The sequence below is a fragment of the Canis aureus genome, chromosome 22 (assembly GCF_053574225.1).
Source record: "Canis aureus isolate CA01 chromosome 22, VMU_Caureus_v.1.0, whole genome shotgun sequence".
NCBI classification, from domain to species: Eukaryota; Metazoa; Chordata; class Mammalia; order Carnivora; family Canidae; genus Canis; species Canis aureus.
This window is the reverse complement of record NC_135632.1, coordinates 37,336,830-37,348,959: the sequence shown is the minus strand read 5'-3', so window position 1 is coordinate 37,348,959 and position 12,130 is coordinate 37,336,830. Positions and strand designations below refer to the sequence as shown.

Genomic DNA, 12,130 nt, shown 5'->3' with positions numbered 1-12,130 from the left:
GTGTGTGTGTGTGTGTGTGTGTGTGTATATATATATATATATATATATAAAATTTCAATTCCTTAAAGTAGGCATTATACCCAAACTGGTGCATATCTTACTAATATATACATCTCTATCCTCTAATCACTTATGTCTCTATCCACAAAAATGTATAAAATTACCTAAACATGACATAAATGGCATCTTAATGGATATGGTGTCCATTAAAACTTGTTTTTCTAACAATTAAAATAATTTCTGAAGATAATCCATACATTATTTTAAGAAGTAGATCCTGTATAAAGCATTTTCTCAGAGTTATGTGTTTTATATGTGTATATACATATTTTTTTAAATCTCAGCTTATACCTTAGAAGTTATTATAAATTCCTATAACAAATTATACACAGAGATCCCTGTTCTATCACCATGAGGATCCTTTGTGTTGCCCTTTCATAAGCACACCCCCTCTCTCTATACTGATATTTTAATTTCTAAACCCTGGAACTATTCATCTGCTTTTCATCTCTATAACTTTATCATTTCAGGAATGTTATATAAATGCAATCATATGGTTTGTAACCATTGGATTGTTTTTTTTTTTTTTTACTTTTTGTGGGTTGCCTGAACATTCTTTCATTCATTCATTCATTCATTTACTCATCCATTCATAGTGTTGTTGTATGTATCACTTTGTACAGTTTCTTAGTGGTTTCTCTAGAATATACATACATACATACATGTATGCAAGCATGCATGCATATATGCATACATATATAAAATCATAATCTGGGATTCCTGGGTGGCGCAGCGGTTTAGCACCTGCCTTTGGCCCAGGGCACGATCCTGGAGACCCGGGATCGAATCCCATGTCGGGCTCCCGGTGCTTGGAGCTTGCTTTTCCCTCTGCCTATGTCTCTGCCTCTCTCTCTCTCTCTCTCTGTGACTATCATAAATAAATAAAAATTTAAAAAATTATAAAAAAATAAAATCATAATCTACTGGTATTGACATGTTTTTTAAAAGATTTATTTATTTATTTATTTATTTATTTATTTATTTATTTATTTATTTATTTTAGAGGGAGAACACATAAGCAGAGGAAGAGGCAGAGGATCTGGGAGAAGGAGAGGATCTTCAAGCCAACTTCTTGCTGAGGGCAGAACCCAAGCAGAGCTGAATCTCAGGATGCTGAGATCAGGACCTGAGCCAAAATCAAGAGTCAGACTTAACCAACTGAAACACCCAGGACCCCCTGTCATTCTTGAAGGGTAGGTCTCCTAGTTTAAAATCCTTTGAATTTTCCTTCATCTTAGAATGTATCCATCTCCTCTTCTTCCCAAAGGATAGTTTCACTGGCTATAGAATTTGCAGTAGACAGTTCATTACTTTCAGCACTTGAAAAATGCAGTCGTGTCCTTCTGGTCTCCATGGTTTCAAATGAGAACCCTGCTGTCATCTGAACTGTTGTATTCTTACAGGTAATATGTTGTTTCTCTCCTACTGCTCTCAAGATTTTCTTTGTATTTAGAAGTTTCATAATTATGTGTCTTGGTATGAATTTCTTCAAGTTCATCTACCCTGCTGGGTTTATACAACTTCTTGAATCTATATGCTTCTGTGCAAATCTGGAAAGTTTTTAGCCCTCATTTCTTCAAATACTCCTTCAGCATCAGCCTCTTTCTCCTCTCCTACTAGAACATCACCATAAAGGTTAAATCTGTTTTTAATTACCCTACAGTTTCCTGAGATTCTGTTCATTTTTTCCCAGTCCCTTTCTCTCTATTGTTCAGAGTGAGTAAATTTTATCATTTGTCCTCATGGTCACTCACTCATTCATCATCTCCTCTCTGTTCATGAGCCCATGTTTTGAGTTTTTAATCTGTTATCCTATTTTTCAGCTCTTATTTTCCAGTCGGTTAATTATTTTTTTAACAACTTCCATTTCTAGATGGGTTTTTTTTTTTAAGATTTTATTTCTTTATTCATGAGAGACAGAGAGAGAGAGAGAGGCAGAGACACAGGCAGAGGGAGAAGCAGTTTCCATGCAGGGAGCCTGATGTAGGACTCGATCCCAGGTCTCCAGGATCACACCCCAGGCTGCAGGCATCACTAAACCACTGCACCACCAGGGTTGCCCTAGATGGGATTCTTCTATAGTTGTTTTTTTTCCCCGGTTTTTCTATTATTTGTTTCCCGGATATTTGTTTTTTTTTTTTTAATAATAAATTTATTTTTATTGGTGTTCAATTTGCCGACATACAGAATAACACCCAGTGCTCATCCCATCAAGTGCCCCCTCCCCAGTGCCCATCACCCATTCACCCCCCACCCCCCACCCTCCTCCCCTTCCACCACCCCTAGTTTGTTGCCCAGTGTTAGGAGTCTTCATGTTCTGTCTACCTTTCTGATATTTCCTACCCGTTTCTTCTCCCTTCCCTTCTATTCCCTTTCACTATTATTTATATTCCCTAAATGAATGAGACCATATAATGTTTGTCCTTCTCCGATTGACTTATTTCACTCAGCATAACACCCTCCAGTTCCATCCACATTGAAGCAAATGGTGGGTATTTGTCATTTCTAATGGCTGAGTAATATTCCATTGTATACATAAACCACATCTTCTTTATCCAGTCATCTTTCGATGGACACCGTGTTTCCCGGATATTTGTAATTCCTGGTTGAAGCATTTTTGTCATGGCTGCTTTCAAATCCTTGCTAGATAAATCCAACATCTAATTCATATTGGTATTGCATGAATTGATTGTCTTTTCTCATTCATGTTGAAATTACTAGATGCCAGATTATTTTCTATTATACCTTGAATATTTTGGCATTAATGTAGACAGGCTCTTAAGTCCTATTTAATTTAATTAATTATTATTATTATTTTTTTTTGGTACGCTTAGCACACAGGTCCAGGACTATTTTTGTGGACTGTGAATCCAATGACAATATCATTTTCTGAGGCTCTTTAATTCTCTTTTAGTCTGATTGGATACTGTTGGGGCTCTCAGTGATCCCTGATGATTCAGCCTGAGGTGCAAAAGGTGCCTCCTCAGGCCAGAAATCCTAGAGGTGGTGAAAGAGAGAAACAAAACCTATCCCAGGCTGCACATCCCTGATGTCAGCTGGCATCAGTGTCAACTGTCTGTCCAATGTCTCTAAGCACAAGGAGGAATTTTCTAGCTTTGACAGGACTAAGAATGATTCCCAAGGTACATACTTGTAACAGGTATCCCCCAGCAGTGAAACCTGGCTGCCCAGTTACTTTAGGTTGGGAAAGGCATTTTCCAGCTCATGGAGAAGAAGAATCCTGGACTGGGCACTTGTTGTCATGGCTAGCTTGGGGAAGAGAAAACATAAAACTTGGGGTGTCTTCTGTTATTGAGTGAATGGCCATAAGATGTCCCGCTGCTATATTATTCTTCTAGCCCTATAGTTCCTAACCAGTTTGTTTTCTTTCTACTTTTCAGACTCTCCTTTGGCTGTCTCTTGTATTATTTCCAGAGTTTACAGTTATATTTCATGAGGAATAGGAGCCATATTATCGAAATGAGAAGTCAGGTTTGCTTTTTACACTGTAAAAGCTAATCTCCTAATCATATTCCATCAAGGGAAGTTTTGAGAATTTTATTTTTTAAATGGTAACTACTTCATAATGATATGATAAAGGCTGAAATTTATAAAATATTTCTTACTAAAACATTATTTCAAAATAGGTATTATCATAATTTCCTAGATGAAATCAATGAAAAACTTTTTAATATCTGGAGGCCATTGTGTTAACAATGCTTTTTTTCTTAAAGATTTTATTTATTTATTTATTTATTTATTTATTTATTTATTTATTAGAGACACAGAGAGAGAGAGAGAGAGAGGCAGAGACACACAGGCAGAGAGAGAAGCAGGCTCCATGCAAGGAGCCCAATGTGGAACTCAATTCTGGAACTCCAGGATCATGACCTAGGCCAAAGGCAGGCACTCAACGGCTGAGCCACCCAGGTGTCCCAATAATACCTTTTATGTAATAACTATATGAGCCAACTGGGTTCATTGCAGCCTAAGGTACTAGAGCTTTTCATTGTGTGTACAATCATTTTTCATAACAAATAATTAAAAGGAAAACCTCTACTAAATTTACATAATATATTGCTAGTATGATATCAACTTCATAAAAAGATTAGCTACTCAGTCTCAGGACTATAGAAAAGCATGGAAAAGCTTTACAACTTTCCTGTATATCTAAAACTATTTTCTTAAAAAGATTTTATTTATTTATTAGAGAGAGAGAGCATACAGCAGGGCAAGCAACAGATAAAGAGGGAGAAACAGGCTCCCTGATGAGCAGGGAGCCAGATTTGGGGCTTGATCACAGGACCCCAGGATTATGACCAAGTAGAAGGCAGACACTTAACTGATTGAGCTACAAAGGCATCATTAAAACTATTTAAGTAAAAGATTTTTTTTTAAATATCCCTTTGGCTATAAGAATAAACCTGAATGATTTGGGAGTAGCAGTTACCTATTCCTTTGGTTAGAGTCAACAGAAGGATTCATCCTACTGTAGAACTGTTTTTCAATTAGAATTGAGAACTCAAGTTTGATGCTTTTGTTATTGTTGTTAAGGAAACAAAGACCATTTACCTGCATTCAGACCATTTACCTGCATTCATCTTTTGAAGATATGGGTAATGTTAAAAATTGACTTTATTTATTTTTTTAGCACTAAGGGAGAAAAAAAATCATGTGAGGAATCCTGAATTTTAAAAAGTTAATTGTGATTTGAATAGTTTTGTAATAGAGATGACTCCAGCACATCACCAAAAATGTCACCAGGAAGTAGAGGAAATTGAGGTTTCTACCTTAATGAAAAGAAGAGAGACCTCATAAGAAAGGTCTTTTCTTTATGTAAGCTTAATGATAAAGAAATCTCATCACCACTGCTTCACTCACAGGGAAAAAATAAAGTAAAATTACTATGAAAGCAAAGAAGAGCTTATCTTGGTAAGCTTGGTGACAGATGTTAGGAGGTTAAGACAAACACAGGAAACTGACTACAAGGACCCAATATTTGCACTCATCCAAGGCACAAAATCAGGCTTCTCCATGGTGAATTGATAAACTGTGCCAGAACCAGTCATCTACACTGATGAACAAATTCTTCTTGCTAGATTATTTGGTAGCCTACGATGCAGGAAGAACCACTTAGCACTTAACACACAAACCACAACCTAGACAGCTTCCCAGGAGTGGATGCGCAAACTATCCTTAGCCATAAATCCCTATTTATTGTTGTGAATTATCTACCAACGATTAAGTTCCCTATGGAACAGTCTTGAATGCTGAGGCAAAGTTTTCCTATTTTCATCTGTGTTTATATTTCTTAATATAAACATCACTGTTCTTACAGTGATATTTTTCCCATTAATGTAGCAATGGTGATTCTTGAAACACAAAGTTATTACAGAAGAAGTTGCTGAGCTGGAATTTATCATGAGAACTTTTAGGGATATTCATGGGATAATGATGTCCTACTCTGTGAATGACAATCTGGTTCAGAGCTGGACAATCCTTAGAGATTTCTCTGCAATCAATTGATTTCCCCCGTGTTTCCAGAAACTTTACACACCATCTCTTTTTTTTCCAGTCTGAAGTGTAAACACATGATAATTTGGGCATTCTTAATATACAATTTATAATGGTGCCTGACATATGAGACTGATAACTTACTAAATCATAAAGTTAATTTCTGTGAGGTTATCAATGAAAAGACAATGTTGAATATAACAATAGGATTTAAGAATCCAGATTTCAATGAAAAGCTTTAAAAATTCATTTCATGTTATAGGTAGCCCAATATACACATTCATTCTTTCATTTTCTCTTACTTCCTTCTTTCTTTCTCCTCCATTATTTTTTTTTCTCCTCCATTATTTGTTTCTTCCCTCCCTCTTTCTATCTCCTGTCTTTCCTTCTTTCTATGTTGTCTTAAGGAATATTTTTGTGGTTTCTTTACGCATGCTTTAGAAAGTACATTTTGCTCAGAATCTTCTGATTTACATGGAGGCTAAGACATTATCCAACCAAGAATAATGTCAAAAAAATTACAACATGCTAAATGGTTTTAATATATTATGATGAAAAATAGTAAGATGGGAAGAAGGAAAATTTCAGCCATGAATGAATAAACAGATCACAGAGCTTGGAATGGAGACTTATTTTTCTATAACAAGAGGATACTTGAATTGAGAATCCACCAGAGCCAACCCATTTGCAATGTAAGGTCAAGTTACTTTACAAGAAAATTATTCTTGCACCCATAATCTAGGCTCACTTAACACATCCAGCAGAAAATTAGAATGTTCCTACACTTGGTTCTCTGTGATAGGATAGTGTTAATCTGTGTAGAACATTGTAATATGTGCTTGTATGAAGGAAAAAAGTCCATTCCCTGCCTTCCTAAAGATAGAAATAATAAATCTGGGGATTTTCCAATGCCTGAAGGTGGTAAGATAGTTTCTTTAAATCAGACTTCCAAACACCAGTTGGGTTGTTACAAAAACAATGCTGCATTTCAGTGCTGAAAAACCATCTGCTACTCCTCTGGGTAATATATTCTCTACCATCCAAGCTTGGAAATGATGCTTTTTTCTCATCTCAAGCCTTCTTCCAACCACACAGTTAATTCTGAGGCACTGGATGGAATAGACACAATATCCAGCATTGTTAGTACTGGATACAGTATTGTGCAGAACATGCTCACCATTCGCTTTTCAATATGCTTGAGCTTATGAGGCTCAGGGCAATGGAGAACACTCGGCTTTTGTGACTTTTGTGAAGTGCTGGATGTGCATTTATATGACTACAATGTGATTGTCTTCTTGAAGATTCAATGAGTTTCCTAATGTAGAGAGCAAAAAAGAAAAAAAAAAACTGCTTGAAAGTCATTCATTAGAAATGACTTCCAAAACAAAATGTCTGGTGGAAAGATACAACCACAATTCATTTGTTCAATGTTGGTTTCCTGTGTCAAAGGAAAATGGAAAAAAGTATATAAATCATCTATAAAGCCAGATCAACCCTAGAAAATGAGCTAAGAATTAGATGCCCGGAGCCTACTCCCATTCAATATGACAAACTCCAGAAATGTTCACAATTGCCACACTTTGTTAATTGCTACACAAGAGTTATCACATTAATGCAACTCAGATGCCAAGAAGGGTTTAAATGAAGTTAAATGAGTAAAGCACGCAGAATGCTTTCCATTGTTCAGGCTTATGGGTAGTCAGTGAGTTGTATAATTAGGATCTCTAATGTTTCCAGCTCATTTAGTCTTTTACTGTATTGTGTGAAGTCAACAAACATCTGCCAAAAAAAAAAAAAGGTGCCAATAGCCCAAATTCAAAGACCCTCAATTCAAAGATCAAATAATTTTTCCTCCAGAGTTTACCTTCTTAAAAATAAGACTTTTTAAAAAATATATTTGTTTCTGTTTATTACTTTTATTTGGTTTCCACAACAGCTAAATCTTTGCTAGTCAAAATATGTTCCATAGACCAGCATGATCACCTAAGAGCTTGTTAGAAATGCAAAATAACAGGCTCATCCCACAGTCACAGAATCAGAATCTGCATTTAACAAGATCTCTAGATGATGTGTATGCAGAATGAAGTTTGAGAGCATTGAGCTAAACATGAAATCAGTAAAGGAAAAAATATGTAAATATCTTACTTTTGAGTAGGTACTATGAGTCTTTTTCTCTAACAAACATTCATCCTGAGTTTATACGCTCCTTAAAGCTCTCTTGCTTTGTGTCTTAGAGTTGCTAATTAAATGTGAACAAACTGACTACAAACATATTTGACATTAACATACTTACAAAACTAATAATAAAGAAGAAAATAGATAATTCGTGTAGCAAGGCTCTTTCACCACCTTCTGTCATTATATGTAATCTTTTATTGATAGGATGGATGCCCAAAACTTTATCTATCAGTGTGCTGGTATATGATTAACAACTGACTGTCCAGTTGAGGAGATAGCTCTTATTTGAAGTATTTGGTGATTTCTGGTATAAAACAGTCCAGCTACAGCCAATTTAAATGCGAGGTCATGGAACCCAGATTTGGGGAGAAATGTGCACGAGCAGCTCTTACTAGCAAGTGTGAAGCAGTTCTGGAATTCTGTTACACCTACAGATAGAATTGGCCCCTTAGCACTCTCTAGAACCTCATGCCTTCAGAACCTGGTTGGAAAATCAATTCCAGAAGAGAACTAGAAGAAAATCAAGGCAACCAAGCATAAAACAGCTTTTGTTTCATTCTTGCAATTCCTTTCCTTGGTTCCAACACCTGGTTTGCTTGCCCCATCTGGCTTATCCTTAAGTCCTCTACTTTGATTCCCATCCTGTTACTGGTATCCTTCTGATATACTCAGTTCTCTACAAGTGACTCTGAACTATGCCAGTGTGACCTACTGCTCATGATCAGAATCTCAAGTGTTATGGCTTGTAAATTTTTAACTAATGTAAAGTGTACAAGCTTGCCAATGATTTCTTTTTTTCTGTATGTTTTAAAGCATTCTAAACTTCTATTTAAAATCCATTCCACAAATATTTAGTGAACCTTTTCTATTGCTACCACACCACTATAATATGTCCTTGAAAAGGAGAAAGGAGATTGAGTAACAGCTGGGATGCTGAAGGCTCTGGTGTGCTTTACTCCTTAAGTGAGGCACAGGGAAGTTGATGGGGCTTTCTCTTCCGCATCCTGGGTGCCCTGCTCTCCATTCCCCTACCTGAAAGGAAAGGAGCTCCTCATCCCAACGTCTTCTCTCAGGCCCACTCTTCTGTTACTGTCTCTCCTGCAGGGCACAAAATACCTACAGCAGACTCAATCTTAGTTTCTTTAGGAATTCCTCCTTTACAATGATGGAGCTCACCAAAGACAAATGAGCCTTGGGCTTTGTGATGAATTTCTAGGGTAGCCAGTGAAAGGCAGACATGGCCTGCAGGGATATATCCTCACAAAGGTGCTCACATGAGCTGCCTGAACCGTATTATCACCCTTGCCTCCTGCAAATGCTTTCTAAAAGTGACACAGTCTCATATCAAACAACCTATGGAATTCATCTATGTGCTCGGAAGACATAAGCAGTGAACAGCTGTTGGCTACAAGAGAAAGATGAAATTAGATACAGTACAGGAGACCTAGGCACAGCTGATCATGCCACCCCCAATTTTGGAGTTCCACATATCTTAACATGTTAGTCTGTTAGTTCAGTTTTTACTTTGCTTTATACTCCTCAATTTTTTTTTTCTGAGAATCAGTTTATTCAGCAATCACAATATATTTTGTTTTAATTACATATTGATACTGTCTTCTGCTTATAGTTTTTGTCAGTTTAAAAAAATAAGAAAATGTTAATGTCATTTTTTAAAGTTCAACGATTTTGTTTATTTTGTAAAAATAAGATCACATACCTAGCAGATTTGTAATTCATATGAATAAAATATACTTTTGACTCCCAAATGGCAGTCAAATAATCTCATATAGAAAAGTTACCTAAGTAATTTGTGTGAGAGTATAAATTTCAAGACATCCCCACAGATTCAAAATTCCTGTAAAACTACAATAGTATAATTGTATTTGTGATCTAACATGAAAAAATAATTATCTTAATAACATAATCATGTACATAGAGGTAGCTCAAAAATATCCGCTGAATAAACAGTGACCTTGTATTTAAAATAAGAATGCCATGGTTTTGCTGGTGATGACTAATGAACAGTCAGTACAGGTTATTGGCATGGCTCAGTATGCTATTCTGTATTAGTAATTTTAATTTATCTTAATGGAAATAGGGATGGAAAGTACCTACCAACACTTATACCTTGAATCTTACCTCTCAGAATCTTATATATTCTCTTATGCTGCTAGTGTCTCTTCTTAAGTCTTATTTACAATTGAGTCTTTAATTATGCTATGATACAACTGAAATAACCTGTAGATTTGTAAGTATTTAGCTAATTTATTTTGAAGAACACTTGGGCAAGGTCCAGATAGGCGCTTAAATTTCAATGCTTAAAAATACCCTTAGAGCTAAGGGATATATTTTTCATTCTAAAATACTGATATTTAATAACATAATTATTGGACAAAAAACAAAACAAACAACTAGAAAAAATATACAACAGCAAATTATATTTTTATGTATGGCTAATTTATTTTGAAAGAACTTTTTAAAAACCTCATTAAGTTGTTTTAATTTGAATGTCTAAAATTAACCTTAGGAGAAAAGAATATATTTTATTTATAAATACGAAGAAGAATGAATATTGTAGCCGCTGGAGTAAAAGCAAGTTAGAGGTCTGCAGGAAGTATAAGAAGCCATTAATTATGGTCTTAAAAGAATGTGACTTAATTTAATTTACCTAAACATTATATACTTTACACTTGTGCTCCAGGGAGACTTTTAACATTAAAAGAGTAATTTTATAAATAGCAGAAGAAACCGTGGTGGTACTTACAAAAAGCATTAAGGTAGCATTATTTAAAGAATTAATTACCATGATTTGTGTTAGTAGAATTTTGAAATCATTTACTCCTCCCATAGCTTTGTTTTTGTTTTTTTTATTATTTATTTATTTATTTATTTATTTATTCATTCATTCATTCATTCATGAGAGAGAGAGAGAGGCAGAAACACAGGAGGAGGGAGAAGCAGGCTCCACGCTGGGAGCCCAACGCGAGACTCGATCCCAGGACCCCAGGATCGCACCCCGGGCCAAAGGCAGGCACCAAACCGCTGAGCTACCCAGGGATCCCTTGTTTTTTCGTTTTTTTAAGAGATTTTATTTATTCACTCATGAGAGACACAGAGAGAGAGGCAGAGACATAGGCAGAGGGAGAAGCAAACTCCCTGCTGAGCAGGGAGCTGGATATGGGACTTAATCCCAGGACCCAGGAATCAAGACCTGAGCCAGCAGATGTTCAATCACTGAGCCACCCAGGCACTGCCCCACACATCCCCCACCCTCATTGCTTTGTAAATCTCAGTCATCTCAGTCTTGTATGAGAAACTTAGGAGAGGAATGTGTCAGAGCCAAAGGCTACCAATGTAGGAATTCCAGGGATCATCCACTAACCATATAACTATATGATACTAAACAAGAGGTGAATTGTTTGAATTATTTATTCTAGAACCCTCTCTTCATGTTAAACCAACTATGAAGTGACAACTAATGGTATCATCAAGAGATACAGAGAAGGGGAAACCACTGCATCCTCTCCAACAATTGTGACTGCTTTTTTTATCAACATCTACATTTTTCCAGGGCACTAAGAGCCCAGTAGCCACTGAAGCTCTCAGACACAAAGGAGGCATTAGCACCAAGCCTTAGCTGTTCTCTGTCCCTGCAGTGACATTTTCACACTGGAAGCAAGTTAACCAGTGGCAGCTTCTCATAAACTCTGAAAAATGCTCCATTTGACCAGGCACAGTGGAAAGAGGCTATGGGTTAAATATGACCCCAGGATAAAGCAATGAGACAGCAAATCTAGCACTATAGAAACCAAAATTTGCCAACATCAGAATAAAGGCCAGATCTCTAGGTCCAACAACAGCATGTGAAGATGTGTTTATATTCTTTCCCTTCCCAGTTGAAGAATAAATAATAAACCTTGAACTTTGAAAGTATTCCATTTCAGGGATCCCTGGGTGGCTCAGCAGTTTAGCACCACCTTCAGCCCAGGGCGTGATCCTGGAGTCCTGGGATGGAGTCCCACATCGGGCTCCCTGCATGGAGCCTGCTTCTCCCTCTGTCTGTGTCTCTGTTTCTCAATCTCTCTGTGTCTCTCATGAATAAATAAATAAAATCTTTAAAAAAAAAAAAAAAAGAAAAGGAAAGTATTCCATTTCTTACACGTTAAAGTATTTGCTTCCTTTGTCTTAATGCCTATACTTCCCCCCCCCCCCACACACACACATTTCATTATACCATTTTTCTTCCTTTAATTTTTGTCTAGACTTTAGGTCTCAGAAGCACTTTACATTTTTAAGAATCATTGAGGATCCCAAAGAGCAATAGCGTATGTGGGTCACATGTATCCATATTTACCGTATTCAAAATTAAAACAGAATT

At 36.4% G+C, this 12,130-nt stretch overlaps 1 protein-coding gene and 1 long non-coding RNA gene across 15 annotated transcripts in view; one reads left to right on the top strand and one right to left on the bottom strand.

Moving 5' to 3' along the window:
- The window catches only part of RBMS3 (RNA binding motif single stranded interacting protein 3), a 1,278,684-nt gene that overhangs the window by 900,965 nt on the left and 365,589 nt on the right, over nt 1-12,130 (bottom strand). For 3 of the 14 annotated variants that reach the window (XM_077865515.1, XM_077865516.1, XM_077865514.1), the window contains exon 1: nt 4,511-4,574. The exons of 9 other annotated variants lie outside the window; for them this stretch is intronic. The gene's annotated coding sequence lies outside the window, so the exon portion shown is untranslated. Of the gene's footprint in view, nt 1-4,510; nt 4,575-12,130 lie in introns of those variants that run through there. 2 more of the 14 variants (XM_077865517.1, XM_077865518.1) reach the window with 2 other exon arrangements.
- The window catches only part of LOC144294367 (uncharacterized), an 85,248-nt gene continuing 77,730 nt past the window's right edge, over nt 4,613-12,130 (top strand). Inside the window, exon 1 of the long non-coding RNA XR_013361768.1 lies at nt 4,613-4,676. This is a non-coding gene — a long non-coding RNA (uncharacterized LOC144294367). The remainder of the gene's footprint in view (nt 4,677-12,130) is intronic.